We start from the raw sequence: 19,412 nt of genomic DNA on the forward strand, positions 1-19,412 counted from the left end.
AGGCCCGTCACGAAGCCAACGTACCTCCACGAAGTCAAGGTGCCAAAACTTCGGTCCATCCAGAGAAAATCGGAGGAAAAAATTCTATGAAAAAACCTATGAAATTTAACCAGGGACGAGGCTCCCTCGCATGTAACGCGAAAAATCGCTTGATCCAACTCCTCCCTCTCCCTCGGTCTCGCCTCTCCTATCGCTCGGTCCTCTGACCTCTCTAGGGTTCGCCGCCCGCCGCCGTCCCCAGCCGCCCTGCTCCGCTGTTGCCCCTCCCTCCGCCTGCCTCGCCCCTGATCCCCCAAGCGAGCCACCGTCCTCCTCTCCAACCCCGGCCTCCACTCCACCGCGCACCGCCGGCGACGACTCCTCTCCCAGGCCACGGATCCACCCGAGCAGCCGAGGCAGCGGTCAGATCCGCCCGCCCTCCTTCACTCCCTATTCACGCTGGAAACCCTAGCCACCCGACCATGCCGAACGACCGCAGGCACGAGGAATCTGCTGCTCCCCTCCTCCTCCAACGGTGGTATGATAGCAATCCCGTACCCCCTCCTCCTCCTCCTCCTCCTCTCTCTCCGTCTGACCCCCGTCTTATCTCATCTGTACAGGTAGTCAGGAAGGAGGTACAGTACAGCCAAGGGAGGGTTCTCCTCTTGGATGTCCAATTTAGGCACAATAGAGAAAAGGTTCTCACTAAAGTTTGGTTGGAAAACTCAAAACACGTTTTGCAAACTTATCAATAATAATCAGTTGGTTATTTCTATCTTACAATTTGATTGAAGGTTGTTCTGACGATTGATATCAACACTGCTTTCAAGAGGATACACTGATAAGCGATGAAACCGAATTATTCATATTTCTGGAGCATTTTTAGCTGGAGCTGCAGTGCAACCATGGTACTAGATGCTGGTTTGCCTCTTCTCTTCTAACTTAATAAGATATGATGTGTTTGTGCTTAAATGATTCTTGATGATGAGCTGATATAATTAGTAGATATCTGAAACTAATGGATCATATATCAGGCGTCAAATCTGAATTTTCAGGCGTGTGCACTAATGAATTTTCACGCATGTGCACTAATGGATCATATATCAGGCTTGTCTGAATTGTTTTGTGGATATGCTGCAGTTCACAGTTTTTCTTCTACCACAGTAACATCTCTTGACTATTACATGATCAATGTATTCGTGAGGAATTGCAGGTTTTCTTTGCCTCAAAGGTGCACACATACTGTAGTTAGCCATTGATGGTTTTGTGGCTTCAGCCATGATACTAAAATGGTTCTCAATTTTGTGATTCACTGTAGTCAATGGGTACCACGTATTTGTTTCGATAGAAGGCAAGATGTTTATACTTTTTACACTACAATCGGCCCCGTAGATGGACATAAAGGATATTTGCTTGATGAAAATGTGCTTTTGAGTGCAGCGAATTTTGCCTGATATGTATTCTTGATGTATGGTGGATGGGAAAGAGCGACGCGGCCTTTCTGTTGATCCATCGCCAATTGCTCCTGATGTATGGTGTACACATAGGCCGTTATTCAGTGCATTTGAAATAAACCTGGGCATTTAATGGTTTATCGGTTTATGTGTGCAAGTACAAGAAGACAACTAATGATCTTACTACAGAGCATGACACCGTGATCCCTTGATGCCAATGTCTTCAGTTTGTCCGCGTCGTGGTGAGGTGGAGAGCCAAAATGCATGAAGCTTATGACATGGGTGAAGGAGATGAAAGCTCTAGGCAAGTAGGGAGTACCACAAGATCTGACTCACCACCATCTGATCTAGGCACTGTCCGGCCGAGGTAATGAAGGGTGACATAGGGAGGGCTGAGAGACACTGCTGACGTTCTCTTTTTATTTTGCATTTACTTGTTTATTTCTCATTTACTTAGTCAGGTTATTTTACAGTACCTAAGGTAATTCACCGGCATTGTTTCTAAAATAGATTGTGTTTTGTTTTGTTCTGGAGTGTTTATACTGTTGCTGCATCTGAAATGGCATGGTATTAGTTTTTTCATTTTTAAAAGAATGCCACTAGACTTTCAACAATCAAAACTATGTCCTGAAGTTATCGACACTTGAATATACATTATGATTTAGTGCACTTTCAATCAATGGTCAATGCATCACTATTTTCTGGAAGCATTCCATTCCATATGAAGTTTTCTTTTCAGCTTGATATGTTAATAATATTATTACCATGTTTCACGGAAATTTCTATTTGCGAACTTTTCAGCTAAAGTGGTGCCTGTATATTGGACAAGTAAGACAATCGAAAATAGATTCAGCATGGTTCCTGTACTCCCAACTTTTCATGGTTCACTTCACATAAAAAAAACTTCTTCGCCATAGCGCAGTTGTGGTGCTTCACGACGCTGTGAGAAGATGATCGAGGGTCAGCGGCACGGGTGCTTCGTCGTCATCTTCAATGAGTCCAAGTGATTTATATCTGGTACCGGCCGACAATGATTATCCATTGGCATGCTCGATCGAATGTCACTGCTTTGATCATGAAATCCAACACTTGCAGATGCAACTCAAAAGAGAATTCTGAAGCTGATGAACTTGGATGGTCTGACAGTCTACCATACCAACCGACATCTCCATGTAAATGGTGGCGGCTAGGGTGATCAGGGAGGATGACGCGCTATGGCAGCAATAAAAGCACAGTGCTGCTATCTTTCTCGTGATTGAATCATCCCAGTCTGAAATCTGGGTGGAGTTCCCCATGGCAAGTGAATACCTTTCAACTGGATGCTCGAGGGAGCAGGGTACCCTATGATGCAAGTGGATGGTTGTATATCTGTTGTAAATCAAACCAACTGTTCCCTTTTTCTGTACTACAATTGTGGTTATATTACTGGTTTATAAATTTGCAGAGAAAATGCATTTGTTATACCCTATATCTGAGCTAACATCGTTTGCTTTCCAATTGCAGCTTTAGATTAGGCGTTTATGTCAAGTTTAATTTTTTCTTAATCCCAGTTTTGTGCTAATTATATCTTTTTTCTTTGATGGGCAGTTGTATTGCCGACTGATGCAACCATGTGCTGATCTGCCGGCAGTGAGCGGGCAGAGTTGAGGGAGGGCGGCCAGCTGCCTGGCGGGTGCGCCGGCGAGCACAACGTGAAAGAGCCTGACAGCCTGTCCACTACCAGCTTAGTTGCTGACTCTTTGATTGTCGTGCTGCCCCGTGCAATGGCCAGCTGGTGAAGGTATTGTGCTTAAGTGGTATTTCTCATGTTTATTGTATCAACAGATTGGCCGTTGGGTCCTTCCCAACAGAATCTGTAGAAAGAAAAAACTACAAGGGAAGTACATATGAAGATACTGCAGTTTGCAGTTAACATCTCTTTCGCACTTTGTTTTCCCTTTGTTGCCACTCATCGATGCTTAACTAAGCGTGAGGTTTCTTTTTGTTCTTGAGGTTCAAGTGGAATCTATTCAACTTTTGAACACAAAAAATAAATCTTGTTTGCTACTGGATATAAAAATACAGTTCATGAATGAGTTGTTGACTTGTGTGACCCTGTCATCAGGGGAAGCCATTGGATTTGTAGGACTTTGTTGGCATCACCACTATGCTTGTTATCACAATCAGTTTCACTGAGGAAAAAACTGCCAGCGATGTCTGCCCCTGTGCTCATCAATGATTCCACTCTCCCTCTCTCTGGTTATACCACTTCATTCGATTTTTTTATTTGTATGGTTGTACAACATCGTTATCTTAGATATTAATGGCAAAATGACTATTCATTTCAAATTGCAGTTGGCTGGTCCTGCCCATGAATAGGATAAATCACAGCCGTGGGGGTGCGCGGGTCCCAGCCATGCGATGTCCGGTTGTCGGAGCTTGACGCCGCCATGGGCGACGGTGCTGACCCACCACCCTGGTGCCAACCCCTTGTCGAGCCAGCAGCCCCGGGCAGAGGAAGGCCACCCAGTCATTGTTTTCTCCATGAACAGACCATCACTTGATCCACGTCTTCAGAGTGTTGGTGCTCTGCCTTTCACCAGCAGCAACACTTCAGCGAAGTGGGCGGTTTTGTTGGGACAACGGAATCTGCTCATCTAAAGGTAAGCTCTGATTTATTCACGAGGTTGTACCACTGATCAAGTGGCATGACGTACCTATAGGTTTTATTCATGAGTTCCAAATGAATTTGTTAACCATCTAGTCGATGTGTTTGTGTCTGTATATATGCACACAGTATGCCTATAGGTTTGTAGAACTCCGCGTTGTGTTGTGATGGCTAAATTATGATTTTCTAGATTCTTAATGTTCAAGTACGTTACAAACCTGAAGTCAAAACATAAGCAAACAATAAACTGACAAAATTAGATAGTGTACAGATTCCTAGATTGAGTATAATACGAGGATTATTGCAGGGGTGTTTTAACCACGTCACGAGATTTTTTAAACATGCATGTCTACTAGGTCCCCACTACATAAAATAACAATAAATAAATAAATAATTGGCTTTTCAATTACCAATCTTAAAAGAATTATAGAAGCATTGATTTTCAATATTGAAACTAAAAACAGTTCCGGTTTCAGCAAATTCAAATTAGGATTGTGAGTTCTTTTATCTTCAGCTTTCGCTTGTCTAAGTGGACACTACAACCCTAAACTCTAAAATCAGATAGGCTTGGCTCAACTCCTAAACAGGACAAAGTCCCTATAAGATTTTAATTTAATATTTATTTTGACTCAGCGGTTCTAAGATTTCAATTAATTATTGACACTGCGATGGATCGGATGCTGAAATTGGCTTTCAATTTTGTACTGAAATGGATATGGTATTTTTTTTATTACTACGATACCTCCACTTGTTTTCAAAATTTATTTTGATTTTTCACTGAAACTGGTGGATATGATATTAAATTGTGGTACTGAAATTATGATCTGGTCTACCGAATTTGTGGTAGTGAAACTGGGAATTGGACGAACGCTCTTCTACTCAGCTACTTGGACGTGCCCTCAAGGTCTCAGCTCATGAGCCTCCCACTCTTCCTTGTGAAGCAGCAAATGCAACATACCTAAAGGTGAATAGAGTATTTATTTGTACTATAAATGTCATAAGAAAAAGTTGACTATAGGCTGGTTATAGTTTACCCATGATTCATCATGTCATTCTTAGGTGCATAAACTAAGGTGTACATAATTTATTTTGTGGAGGAAGAATATGGTAACTTAAACAGTATTACATGTGATGCCATGTCGCTGCGGGGAAGCATTCACACACTCACGTTTGGCATGTTCCATGCAGCAGACCTGTCGTCATTGGTTGAGGTAAGCAACGTTTCTTGCTTTCTCATATATTTATTTTTATTCACTAAGTTCAACCTTGTACTTGGGAAGTCAAATCACTATTTCTGTTCAAGGTTGTCATGAAAATTTCAAAAATGGAATGGAATGAATTAACAGTGTGCTTCTGCATTTTTGACTTAGATGTTGCAAGGCTGCGAGGTGAGGGCAGACGGTGCACGTCATCACTGCCGCTCTCTCCTGTCTCTGTTTTTCTCTTTGCTGAAGAAATTTCACACAACCAGGAGCAGTGAATAGGGTTACAATTTGTGAATTGAGATCTTTGTGCAGTTGCTGCACTTTTATAACCACTTCTGATTAGTTGCGGATGCAATGATGTTTAGCTGATGTGGAATATTTTTGACTAGAATCCTTGATTGTGTATTTGTTCCATTTTTAAATTTATTTATTCATGCTTCATACACACCAGATACAATTTCATCTAAGGAAAATCAAGGTCTGATTGAAAAAAATTAAGTTCTTGGCACAATTAACATTGGATGACCCGCCTTGCTATATTATGAACATGCTTGCTTTAAATTATTAGTTAATTGAAATAATTTATAATTTTATCTCTGTAGTTGCATCCTCCATATTTTGATAAAATTTACAAATGTCAGATTTTGTTCATTAGCATAGGTTCATGAATGCCGAGCGCATCCAATCGACATCGTCAAACTTTGGGCTCTAGCACTTTGCTCTGTTTGTGAGGATGGATCAATAGTGCGCTCACCAAGTGGACAGCGGTAGAAGCAACACTCAAAAGGAGCGACACAACAAAGACGGAGGACGACATCGAGCGGAGGTGAGCCACTACCAATTTATCATGAAAGACTTCTGTCTCATGTGTTACGTCTGATAGTTTGAACTTTGTTGTTATCAAGCTAAAGGTCTTGTGGTTTGCGCGGATGATTTTCTTTCATACCCTAAAATATTTTCCCTTAATATTTCTGAAATTATTATTTGTACATTATTTTCTGATATTTACCTCCTGTTTTGCAGGCTATATAGAATGATTGCAGGTTTTAATCAAGAAGTCCTCAATAGGTGGACTGGCTCAAAATGGAGAAGCATGCTGGTAGCTTTTCTGTTGATTGTATTAAGCATTTAAGTTTGTAGCAATTCATAACGTCAAATCATTGGGATGCTTTGTAATATTTTAGAAGACTGTGTTTCTTTGCTGGATCTAGCGTGCTGTCTATAGATGTCCTTACCTATTTCCTTCTCACATATGGAATGGGTTTTCGGATAGCCTAGACATACGGAGACAATTTGGGGGTGTCGATTCTCTCTCTCTCTCTCTCTCTCTCTCTCTCTCTCTCTCTCTCTCATAGAATAATGAACAACCGATAAGACTAATATTATATACCTTCTCATCAGTCCTACAGTGCATTATTTGACTTTTGTGCTAATAGAAGGAGAAAGTATGTTGTGAATTTGTGAATTGTGACCTACTCCCCCCGTTCCTGAATATAAGTCTTTTTGGAGATTTCAATGTGGACGAAGCAAAATGAGTGAACTCTATATTCTAAAACATGTATATATATATACATCCATATGTCGTATTGGAATCTCTAAAAATACTTAAATTTAGGAATGGAGGGAGTATTTTCCGGGCAAGTTTTAACCTTTTTATTCGCAATTGATGCTGCATGCCATTCACCCTTTCACCCTTATATTTGATGTTAATGTCTGAGTGTATGTCTAATTAGGGTTTCTCTTGAGTTGGTTGGTGTTTGAATAGGAGTTGCTCACTTCCCTTTTATGGCATAGCTCCTATTACAACACACCCATTTCCTTTTGAGTTTTATGTGAAAATCCTTTTGAGCCGGTACACCAAATATGAAGTTACATAACTCAAATAAAATTGAAAAATTGTTATAAAAATACAAATAAATGCCAATAAAATTTTAAACAAAAAATGTTATCAAAGATTGATATATCTACCTGTCACAAGAGAGGTAGGAGTAGCATGTTCTAGAAGTTGTGTTTTTCTGTAGTACTTTATAAATGGCAAATTGTATGGTTTCAAGCCCCTAAATCCATATTATGTAATAGTTTGCCAGCCAATTGCATATTGAAATTAAGTTTCTGGTTGTAACATCTTGGAACATTTGTTTAAAGGAAAAAATCCTTCATGTGTGGTTTTTAATTAATGGATAATAACAATGCACATGCTTTCATGAGGCAATCGATTTTAAGAACTAAAAAAAGGCATTCAAGTGTTATTATCATTTGTAATGCATTGCAGAATAAAGAGTTCAATGTTTGTGTACCAACTTCTTTATTTTGTGCATCAGGTGTATAGGGTCGAATTACTTCTTTTTTTTATCGAAGTACATTGCAGGTGAATTAGATTTCAATTATTTTTTTATTTGTTATTGCCTATCTTTTTATGTATGTAAAATTTTACATGCAACCAATACAAATTCAAATGCCTGTGGCAACGCACGGGCAGTCTACTAGTATGGGTGGGAGTTTAGTCCCACATGGAAGGTCGAGGGGAGTTTTGACCAGTATATAAGGAACTCTCTTCCTGGAAGAGAATGCCTAGTACTTACAGCGATAATTGAGCCAGCTGCACTTGTCACACCAAATGAGAATAAAAAGGACAAGGGGCTATCATCAGCTCAAAAAAGAGTAATCAATCAATAATGCCAACTACTCCCATCATTTATCTAAAAGAAAACTATCATCATCTAGTTTTACAAAAAAAGATATAGTGCATATTTTGATCCGTCAAGGCTCTGGTCAAGTGTTGCTCTACTAACACGTACGGAATTTATATCAATATATACCCATAGTAAAAACATGAGTGATTGTTCAACCGTTGCAACTAATTTCCATGCTTCATCTCAGCTGCACAATTGGCTGACTCACATTAACAAGAACTATAAAAGGACGGGACTAAAAGGGAGAGAAATCTAAAAGGCTCTGGATATTATTATTTGGTTTAACTGATTATAGGAACTTGTTAGGCTTCTATACATTACTGTTTGGATTGTTCGATCTTCATGAGTGTTATTGCAGGCAATTAGGTTTCGCAAGTTGGATACAGTGAGAAAATGATTTTCTTTTTTCTGAGAGTGATGAAAGTAGCTGGTTGTCCAATTTTGGTCTGACCCCCTATAGCACTCACAGCTCGGTAGCAGTTGTTCCCTACCCCCAGAAAAAAAACTTTACACTACTAAACTGGACATACTAATTCAATACACTCTGTTTCTAAATTTGAATAAATAGACACGATCTGTTTGACAAAAAAGAAGAGAGAAACGCACTGGAGATGGTATTTACTGGGGTTTTGAAGCTTGGCCCATTTGTGAGATCCCATGTCTCACCATCATCTCGAAATGGCAATACAAGTTACCACATGTCTCAGAACAGTAAAATTTGCAGCGATGCTTATGGGCCACTTGAGGCAACTGGCGCCCACTGCAGCACGCTAGTGGGCTGGCCCATGAACGCAAAGGCAGTGCAAAGATGTGTTTATGGCGCAAAAAAACCACCACAAAATGTCGCTCTTGTCAGGATTCGATTCCCACGCCAGTTAGCTCTGATGCATGGTTGGCTAACTACTAGACCTATTAAGCCCTAGTCAAATATTGAAACATGAAATTTCTAATAACTAAACTTTAGCCGCACTATTTAGGAAACGTGATTTCTCGTGGAAAAATATGAACACAATTAGAATGTCCACAGATTTCAAAAACATGTCATGAATTAGAAAAAAGTTCATGCAATCAAAAAGGTTCTCGAATGCAAAAAGTTACTAAAATTGAATAAAGTTCATCGATTTAAAAAAAGTTCACAAATTTGAAAGAAGTTCATTGGTTTATAATAAAGTTCAGAAATTTGTAAAAAAGTTCACCGTTTTTAAAAAAACAACCATCGATTTTTTTTAAAAAATAGTTCACAAATGTTTTAAAAAAATAACCGTTTTTGAAAAAAAGTTCATCAATTCTGGGAAAAGTTCATGGATTTTTTTAAAAGTTATCGAATTTAAGAAAAAGAAAAAAGAAAAAAAAATAGGAAGATCAAAACGGGGAAAAAGAAGAAATCTATCACAATAACTGTTGTGTCCCAGCGGGCTAGCACAGTTTATACGCGATCAAGAGATCGTAGGTTGGAACTCCGTCGCACGCACTCTTTTTTGTCTGTTTAAAAGAGAGAGAGAAGGACTCAAAAAAAAAAAAGAGAGAGAGAAAGTTAACCGGGCCGGCCAGCTCGGAAGGTGGGTATGCACCCCGATTGCACGAACAACTGTAACAGGTGCAGAGGGGGCCGTTTAGGATTTGCCGGAGCCGTGGCACGTTGTGAGAGATGAACGTGTAGGTGACGGAAGCTTCGCGCTTGCTTTTTTTTTTTCCAGATGAAGCTTCGCGCTTGCTAGAAGCAATGTATAGCAGCACCTTAAACAGTGGCCCAATTCTTGAAAAGAATCCGACAGGGTGGAGGCCCGCACAGGGTTTAACTTCGGATGAACGGCAACCTGAGGCAAAGCCGGCCCATGATCAGTCTATGTTTTTTTCTTTTTTGTGGGGCATGCGTTGTGTTATGGCACATGAAAGAGACGTGGGTTTGAATTCACAAGTCAACTCGCACACAGGCTTAAGAGCAACTCCATCCGCGCCCCCAACAGTCCCCCAGGCCATTTATTAGCATCATCGCCAAAAATCGGCTCAATCGCGCCTCCAAGATTTTGTTTTTCGCCGGTTTGGCCGAAATAACAACGGGCGAACCCGAGCCGAACCAAGCACCCGGGGGTTACCGGGGGGCGCCGGCCGAAGAGAAAAGTCGCGCGGGTCTGCTTTGTCGGCAAGAGAAGGCACTTTTCCCGCCGATCCCCTGCTTTTCCCCCTCCGTTTCCCTTCATCCCTCCCTTCTCCAGCCATTCTCCTCCCTCTCCCCTCCATCTGGCCGCCATGCCCCGAAGAAGTACCAAGCCCCTCATGCCACCACCGATGCCGACGCCACCCAGCCGAAGTAGAGGAAGCCGCGAGCACCACCGTCCAAAGCACCGGGCATGTCGAACGCCGACTGGAAGGCCGAGGTTCAGCGCCGGGAGGCTGTCACCACCGACCGGAGGAATAGGCTCAACGCCAAGAAGGCCCGGAACAGGGCGGCGACGGTGGCGGACGTGGCAGAGCAGGCAGATCGCTCGCCGACTCCCGCCAGTACGACGCCGGAGGACGACGTCACCGTTTGATGCATTGCCTACGCATCTTTTCTTTTGAACGCTGAACTTTCGAGTGATTGATCGCCGAACTGTGGCATGGTGATCGCCGAACTATGTGCCGCTGATCGCCGGACTTGTAGCATTTTTTTGGGTAGCGGGAAATGTTATGTTTGAATTTAAACGTCTTGGGGCCAGGAGGTTTACACCAGCCAGGAGGTTTACCCAAGTACAGGAAGATGAGGAGGGAGGACGCCCCCGACAAGGAGGGAGGCGACGGCCTCACCGGTGCGCGGTGGCGGCCTGTACAGGTGTCCTCGTCGGCGAGCGTGGCGGCGTCCCTGCGCAGGTGGCCTCGCCCGTGCGTCGGTCTTCGCTCGTATGCAATCGCTGATATGTGGGTCCAGGACGAACACGAGCGGACGAGAGCGGGCGACGGGTCCTTCGCCATTTGTGGCTTAAATTTGGGCTTACTTTGGGTCTGGATGGACAACAAATAGACAGCAGGCGGACGTTCTGTCCATTTAGGTAGCCCCGTTGGGCCATCTTTTCTGTCCGGTGACCCAAACGAACAAAATGGGTCTCCCCATTGGAGTTGCTCTTAGATTCTTGATGTGTGCTAGAACTACGTCGGTATTTTCGTAAAGAGGAAGGGATGATGCAGTATAGCAACGGTAGGTATTTCTCTTAGTAATGAGTCCAAGGTTGTCGAACCAGTAGGCGAACCTCCTCACACCACGTAAACAGCACCTGCACACAAAAAACAAATACTCGCAACCCGACATGTTATAGGGTTGTCAATCCCTTTCGGGTACGGCGTCTCTAATGGGCAAATAACGTGAGGTAAAAAGTGGTAGGTAGGATAAATATATCTCGAAACAAATAAATTGCAGCAAGGTATTTTTGTATTTTTGGTTTAATAGATCTGAAAATAAATGCAAGAGAAAATAGACCGCGAAGGCAAATATGATGAGAAGAGACCCGGGGGCCGTAGGTTTCACTAGTAGCTTCTTTCGAGAAAAATAGCAAATGGTGGGAAAACAATTACTGTTGGGCAATTGATAAAACTTCAAATAATCATGACAATATCCAGGCAATGATCATTATATAGGCATCGCGTCTAAGATTATTAGACCGACTCCTGTCTGCATCTACTACTATTACTCCACACATCGATCGCTATCCAGCATGCATCTAGTGTATTAAGTTTATGAGAAAACGGAGTAATGCATTAAGAACGATGACATGATGTAGACGAGATCGGTTTATCTATTGCGGCAGATATAGATCTCATCTTGTTATCCTTAGTAGCAATGATACATATGTGTCAGTTCCCTTTCTGTCACTTGGATCAAACACCGTAAGATCAAACCCACTACAAATCACCTCTTCCCATTGCAAGATAAATAGATCAAGTTGGCCAAACAAAATCCAAATATCGAAGAAATACGAGGCTATAAGCATTCATGCATATAAGAGATCAAAGAAGACTCAAATAACTTTCATGGATAAAAACATAGATCTGATCATAAACTCAATGTTCATCGGATCCCAACAAATACACCACCAAAAGATTATATCATATGGATCTCCAAGAGACTATTGTATTGATAATCAAGAGAGAAAGAGGAAGCCATTTAGCTACTAACTATGGACCCGTAGGTCTAGAAAGAACTACTCATGCATCATAGGAGAGGCACCAATGGAAGTGGTGAACCCCTCCATGACAGTGTCTAGATTGGATCTTGGTGGTTCTGGACTCTGCGGCGGCTGGATCAATATCTTGTCGACTCTCCTAGGGTTTCTGGAATATTTGGGTATTTATAGAGCAAAAAGGCGGTTCGGGGGGCACCCGAGGTGGGTACAACCCATCAGGGCGTGCCTAGGACTCCTGGCGTGCCTTGTGGGTGTTGCTCACCTCGAGCAGCCCCTCAGGTGCTTCCTTTGCCCATTGGCTTTCTTCTGCTCAAAAAAAAAAAAATCCTCCAGGAGTTACGTTGCGTTTGGACTTCGTTTGATATTGATTTATTGGGATGTAAAAAACTTGAAGAAAACAACAACTGACACAAAGCACTATGTCAATAGGTTAGTGCCAAAAAATGATATAAAATGACTATAAAATTATTATAAAACATTCAAAAATGATAATATAACAGCATTGAACAATAAAAAAAATTATACATACGTTGAAGACGTATCAATTCTTTACACGGAACTATAATCTAATCCCTGGCTTTCTGATTGCCAGAGTGTTGTCCCACTAAACCATAAATAAAATGCCTTATTAGTTATTACCTCTGCAGCACCAGCTTACGTTGACAATTATTTGGGGCTTATGACCTGCGTAGAGGAGTTGCTTGTTACTCAGTGCAAAAAGGCATCATCTCTCCATCTGATTAAAATGAACCACATCTGAATATTTACATCTAACCTTGATATTTTTATTGCACAAATGCTGCAGCCACCTTCGAAATGTGAATCCCCTTTACCCGTATCGGATCCTACCACCAGAATTTATATATGCGATTCAAGAGACCTCCTATTGTCGAGGCTTCGCATAGGGCATTGCTCGGAAATGGGCCAAGCTTCAAAACCCCAGTTGCATAGGGCATTGCTCGGAAATGGGCCAAGCTTCGCATAGGACAGTTCGACGCAACTAGCAGCAAATAGGAAATCGCGACTTGTATTGCCATTTCGAGATGATGATGATGATACATGGGATCTCACAAATGGGCCAAGCTTCAAAACCCCAGTAAATACCATCTCGAGTGCGTTTTTCTCTTCTTTTTTGTCAAACAGATCGTGTCTATTTATTCAAATTTAGAAACAGAGTGTATTGAATTAGTATGTCCAGTTTAGTAGTGTAAAGTTTTTTTTTTCTGGGGGTAGGGAACAACTGCTACCGAGCTGTGAGTGCTATAGGGGGTCAGACCAAAATTGGACAACCAGCTACTTTCATCACTCTCAGAAAAAAGAAAATCATTTTCTCACTGTATCCAACTTGCGAAACCTAATTGCCTGCAATAACACTCATGAAGATCGAACAATCCAAACAGTAATATATAGAAGCCTAACAAGTTTCTATAATCAGTTAAACCAAATAATAATATCCAGAGCCTTTTAGATTTCTCTCCCTTTTAGTCCCGTCCTTTTATAGTTCTTGTTACTGTGAGTAAACCAATTGTGTAGCTGAGATGAAGCATGGAAATTAGTTGCAACGGTTGAACAATCACTCATGTTTTTACTATGGGTATATTGATATAAATTCCGTACGTGTTAGTAGAGCAACAATTGAACAGAGCCTTGACGGATCAAAATATGCACTATATCTTTTTTTGTAAAACCAGATGATGATAGTTTTTTAGATAAATGATGGGAGTAGTTGGCATTATTGATTCATTACTCTTTTTTTAGCTGATGATAGCCCCTTGTCCTTTTTATTCTCATTTGGTGTGACAAGTGCAGCTGGCTCAATTATCGCTGTAAGTACTAGGCATTCTCTACCAAGAAGAGAGTTCCTTATATACTTGGTCAAAACTCCCCTCGACCTTTCATGTGGGACTAAACTCCCACCCATATAAGATTACCCATAGTGGGAGTAAGGCTAGCCATAGTGGGGATAACTAAGGTAGTAACTTATCACATCCCAAGACAATTTTGCTTATGTGACGTGTATTTAATGAGGAAAGAGGTGTTTGTGGTAACATAATATGTTACTGTAACATAACATTTTCCAAGGCAAAATGAGTCTATGAGTTAATAAATGAAGCCATCTATGACACTACTACTATGTTACTTTGCACTATAGAGGTAGTAACTTAGAATAGTATCATGCGCATGATACTAGTATAAGTTACTCCCCACTATGACCAGCCTAACATAGATAGTAACATCACACATATCTAGATAAAATAAATGATGTGGCAAGCAATAAATGAAGAAAGAAAGGAAAGTGGTAATTAACATAGCTAGTTACTATACATATGTTACTCCCCACTATAGAGGTAGTAACATAGACTAGTAACATACGCATGTTACTAGTCTATGTTACTACCCGTTGTGGCTAGTCTAATGATACCATAAATGTGTCTATGAGATTTACTACCTCCGTCCGGGTTTATTGGTCCCCATTGTATTTCGTGCCAAATTTTGACCATAGATTAAACTAACAAAATGTTCATGCATGTCACCAAACATTATATTTTTGAAAACTATGTTCAAATACGAATCCAATAAAATAATTTTTCTTGACATGCATTAACATTTTGTTAGTTAAATCTTTAGTCAAAATTTAACACAAACTACAAATGAAACCTATAAACCAGGACGGAAGTAGTATCCAGGAATTAATTTAGTTAAGGGCCTGAAGACCATCTAACTTTCAGCAACCTAACTGCAATAACACTCATGGGCGATCGAACAATCCAAATAGTTGGGCTTTGGGCTCATTCAATCATAGCCAACCCATTCAAGTGCAGTTATGTTAACACTAACAGGGGATGCCTGACCACTGGCCTGAGATATCACATGGAGCTAGGTACGGAACTTGTCTTTATATATATGAACCCGGCCATAGCCAAGTCCATTCAAGGATACATCTTAGTAGCTGCTAGCATATCCCACACCACTGCCCATCTACACAGCACTCGTGCTACTTGTTCTTCTCCTAGGCCTGTACTACTTGTACTCCAGGGCTAGTTCTAGATCAAAGAACCCAGCAGCGCTCCCCGCAAACTGGCCAATACTACAAATGTTCCCTTCCTTCGTGGCCAATCTCCACAACTTGAATGACTATTTCGGCCTGGTCCTCGCCGGATCAGGACACAACTTCAGGGCACACGGCCCACCCGGGACCGGGATGCGGTTTTTGGTCACATGCGATACTGCCAACATCCGGCACATCTTTACGACGAACTACACCAACTTTCCCAAGGGCGACGAGTTCGCAGCGATCTTCAACATCATGAGCGGCAGCATCTTCACCATTGATGGTGGGCCGGATCGTCAGCAGCGCACAAAAATCAAGAGCATGGTTGGCAGCCCACGGTTGGTTCCAAGGATGGAGGCTTGGTGCCGCGACAAGGTCTAGAGCAACCTGCTGCTGTTGTTTATGCACAGGGCAAGCACCAACACTCCATTCAATATGCAAGAAACTTATGTTGAGGTTTATGTTTGACATGGCTACTACTCTTCTCTTTGACGTGGACCCTAGTCTCCTATCCTGGGACATGCCACCCATGGACCCGACGGTTGCCATGGATACAGTCATGGAGGTGGCCTTTTTCCGAGCCATGATGCCGGCTTCTTGCTGGAAGCTAATGAGGCGGCTGAACATCAGCCCTGAGAGGAAGCTCAAGGCAGCGCACAAGGTGCTGCGTGGGTTTATCATGGAGATGATGGAGAGGAGGAAGATTAACACATGTTATGTTGGCAATGGCAAGGGACAGGAGGGTGTTGATATTTTGTCTTCCCTCCTCAACGACCCTGAGTATGCAGATGATGACTTGCTCCGTGTGATGATAGTCAGCTACATGCTGGCAGCAAGGGACACGGTTGGAACGACGTTAACATGGATTTTCTACAACCTCGCCCAACACCCTAAAATTGTGTCAATCATTCGCAAAGAACTCTCACCCATTGCATCACATAAAGTAGCGGCCGGTGCGGATGCCATGGTGATCTTTGAGCCGAACGAGACCAAATCTCTAGTCTATCTAAGAGCCGTCTTGTACGAGACTCTCAGGTTGCACCCACCAGCGCCTCTCGAGCGCAAGATGGTGGCCGCCAATGATATCATGCCAAGTGGCCATGAGGTGCATACCGGCGACACCATCTTTAGTTCTCTCTACTCCATGGAGAGAATGGAGGGCATATGGGGTAAAGATTGCCTCAACTACAATCCAGATAGGTGGCTCTCGGAGGATGGCAGCAAGCTGAGGTATGTACCATCTCACAAGTTCTTGGCCTTCAACTCGGGCCCGAGGATGTGCCTCGGCAAGGACATCGCGTTTATGCATGAGGACCGTCATCCTCAACTTTGTGGAACTTTGATGTGGAGGTGATGGAAGGGCAAAGCATCCAGGCCAAGCCGTCTTGTATACTGGAGATGAAAAATGGGCTCATGGTTAAGCTGAAGAAGCGAGAAATATAACATTAGACTCTCGTGTTATGCAAACGTATTTAGTGACTACTAGGACTGTCTTGTTCTGCCCACAACCACATTATTATTGAATAATAAAGGCATCCATGAATCAAAATGTATCTTTCTTTTAGTAAAGACGGCCAACGTGCTGGCAATGATTACTCTGTTGTATGAAACATGGTATAAAGTCATCCAGACATAATATTTTCCTCCATTGTATGAAACTAGATACGTGTCCCATACATTTCTTTGGAATATAAATAAGGATTGTATAGTTGCTTTATTCTGTTAACATACGTGCCGAGAAAGATGTACTGCAGTTTAGGACCGCTTCGTTATAGCATCCAATAGCTGGTGTCCCTCCTCCTGAGCGTGTATGTGATTAGCAAGCGTAGCAGCAACAAAAGCAATACTATATCATTCTTTTTGCAGGCGTGCTGCAAAAGGTAAGAAGGAGATGGTTAGTATTTTGCATTGATATTATTGGAAAGTATTCTGAACCTGGTCGGTAGAACTTACCTGGATCTCCTTTGCTGCTGCTTTATTTGCCAGCCGATGTATCCTCGAACAGATGGTATCTTGCCTGTTGTGGACATAAATGGTCAACGTGTTCTTTCTTCCCAAGAAAAGGAATGCTACTCATCTCATCTGGCTTGCCCACTACTCCGAAGATCTAAAGTTAGTACAAAGTTGAGTCATCTATTTTGGAACGCAGGGAGTATGGGGCAAGGCTGAAACCATTCTTCACCACATAGACACAGTTATAATAGTTCTTCCTTCACCACATGTCACTGAGAGAAGATATCTGGCAAGGCTGCTTGAAAAATCGCGCTCTGCTCATCTCCCCTGCTTTTCAACCATACATACCTGATGGATGCTTGCTTACCTGGAGGCGTATTATCTGCTGGAAGGTTGTCTGTTACTGTCAGTATTGATTTATTTGATTACCAAAGGTCAGTGCTGTTTTTCGCTATTTATTCCATTCTTCCTTTGCATTCAGAGAGATTTGTTACTGTTTTTCATCTTATATCAGACGCATGAAATTTATAGCTGTCAAGATTTGTTTATTTCTTTGCATTCAAACACCACATCTCATTGTGCCATGACACTCCAAACACATACATGCCCCAAAGAAGAAGAAAAACACACACATACGCACAACCAACCCATCGTGGGCCGGCTGTGCTCAGGAGTTGGTTGCCGCCATTGATGCCAAGCTAAGCCCGGTACTAGCCGAGGCCCGCCTCCCTGAGTAACTAGGAGGGCAGCCATAATGGCATTTCATCTCTAAAAAAAAGCCATAATGGTATTTCCCAAAATCACTAGTTAATTTGCAAAGGTCACTACCACCATCGATCTCAGGTTGCAACAAGTGTCACGCTGCATGTGTGTCATTTCTCACAACCTGGGAGTTTTTTCTTTTTTTCATAGATTCATTTATTCAAAACGTTTTATCTCTCAAACCGTGCATCCAAATCTCGAACTATTTTCACTGTTGGATTCCTCGGGCTGAGATATTCAAAACTAGATCACATGTGGATAGGTTTCGACGAACTTTTTTTCACGAAAAAACCAAACCAGAAGCATGTTTCTTTCCCTTTTCGACAGGCAAAATCGTGCCTCTCGCGGAGGCAAATCCATGCCTCTATGACGAGCAAAGTTGTGCCTCCCACAAAAAAAGGAAGCACGTTTTTTTCCTTTTTCGAGAGGCACGACCATGCCTCTTGCGGACGCAAATCTGTAACCACAAGAAGCAAATTCCTGCCTCTCGCGAAAGGAAAAAAAAACATTTTTTTCCTTTCCGAGAGGCACGCTCTCGCAGATGAAAAAAACGCGTTTTTTACCTTTTCCGAAAGGCACGGCCGTGCCTCCGGCGGAAGCAAATCCATCGAATGAAAAGAAAATACGGAAACACATTTTTTTTCCTTTTCCAATAGGCACGACCGTGCCTCTCACGGTAGCAAATCCGTTGCTTCATGAGAAGCAAATCCGGGTTCTAGCGGAAGGAAAAAACCCATTTTTTCCCTTTTTCGAGAGGCCCGACCTTCATGGAAGTCGTGGAAAAAAAACAACACTCCAAAATGATATCAAAACTATAATTTTTGGAGCATCAATTTTTTCCACGACTTCCACGAAAGTTATTTCATGCTGAAATTTCACAAGCATACAAAACATTTGTCAATAACACAAAAAAGTTCTCAATTTTTTGAATACTTTTTTTTCATTTTTACTATTCATCAAGAAGAATTTGACCTCACGAGCAGATACTCCACGTCCTAACCACACACCCTAACCACACACATGATGGTATTATATCTTGTGGAGTAGGTGTACCTCCATATATTTACCACCATGTCAAATGAAGGCCGGCTGCTTAAGTTTTTTTATATGGGATATAATTAGCTAATTACGGGGCCAAGCTAAGATCATTAGGTCACTCATTTCCCCCACCTAGCTAGGGTATCTCCAGACAAGTTAAGTTAGTTCCCTTTGAATAAAAAGATGATGAGATGGAATTCAAGAGTTTTCTAGGCTCCTCTATCTCTCTCAGGGACCATTCTAGAAATGCGACACTAGTGGGGACCAGGTAAGAGAGCTAAAATAGAATTGTCACATGGAATTTAGGGGTTATATTTTGTTGGTGACTTGATGGTACGGACACTGCAGACTCGTGGATGAAAAATCTGGATCCGCCAAAATAGATCAATTCGTTACACTAGTGAAGTCATGGAAACCCTTGGCACCACAACTGTTTCAAGACTCACTCTCTCTCTCTCTCTCTCTCTCTCTC

General features: G+C 42.1%; 1 long non-coding RNA gene and 1 pseudogene across 1 annotated transcript; both read left to right on the forward strand.

Moving 5' to 3' along the window:
- The first annotated feature begins 226 nt into the window (after positions 1-226).
- On the forward strand, positions 227-6,685 carry LOC119361962. The gene is made up of 13 exons (XR_005173043.1): positions 227-517; positions 600-677; positions 774-887; positions 1,661-1,800; positions 2,235-2,261; positions 2,356-2,450; positions 2,529-3,213; positions 3,538-3,671; positions 3,768-4,075; positions 4,928-5,044; positions 5,140-5,291; positions 5,927-6,111; positions 6,309-6,685. It is a non-coding gene; the product is annotated as an uncharacterized LOC119361962 (long non-coding RNA).
- Positions 6,686-14,886: 8,201 nt separating this feature from the next.
- LOC119360333 lies at positions 14,887-16,630 on the forward strand (annotated as a pseudogene).
- Positions 16,631-19,412: the final 2,782 nt, after the last annotated feature.

The sequence above is a fragment of the Triticum dicoccoides genome, chromosome 2B (assembly GCF_002162155.2).
Source record: "Triticum dicoccoides isolate Atlit2015 ecotype Zavitan chromosome 2B, WEW_v2.0, whole genome shotgun sequence".
Lineage (NCBI taxonomy): Eukaryota > Viridiplantae > Streptophyta > Magnoliopsida > Poales > Poaceae > Triticum > Triticum dicoccoides.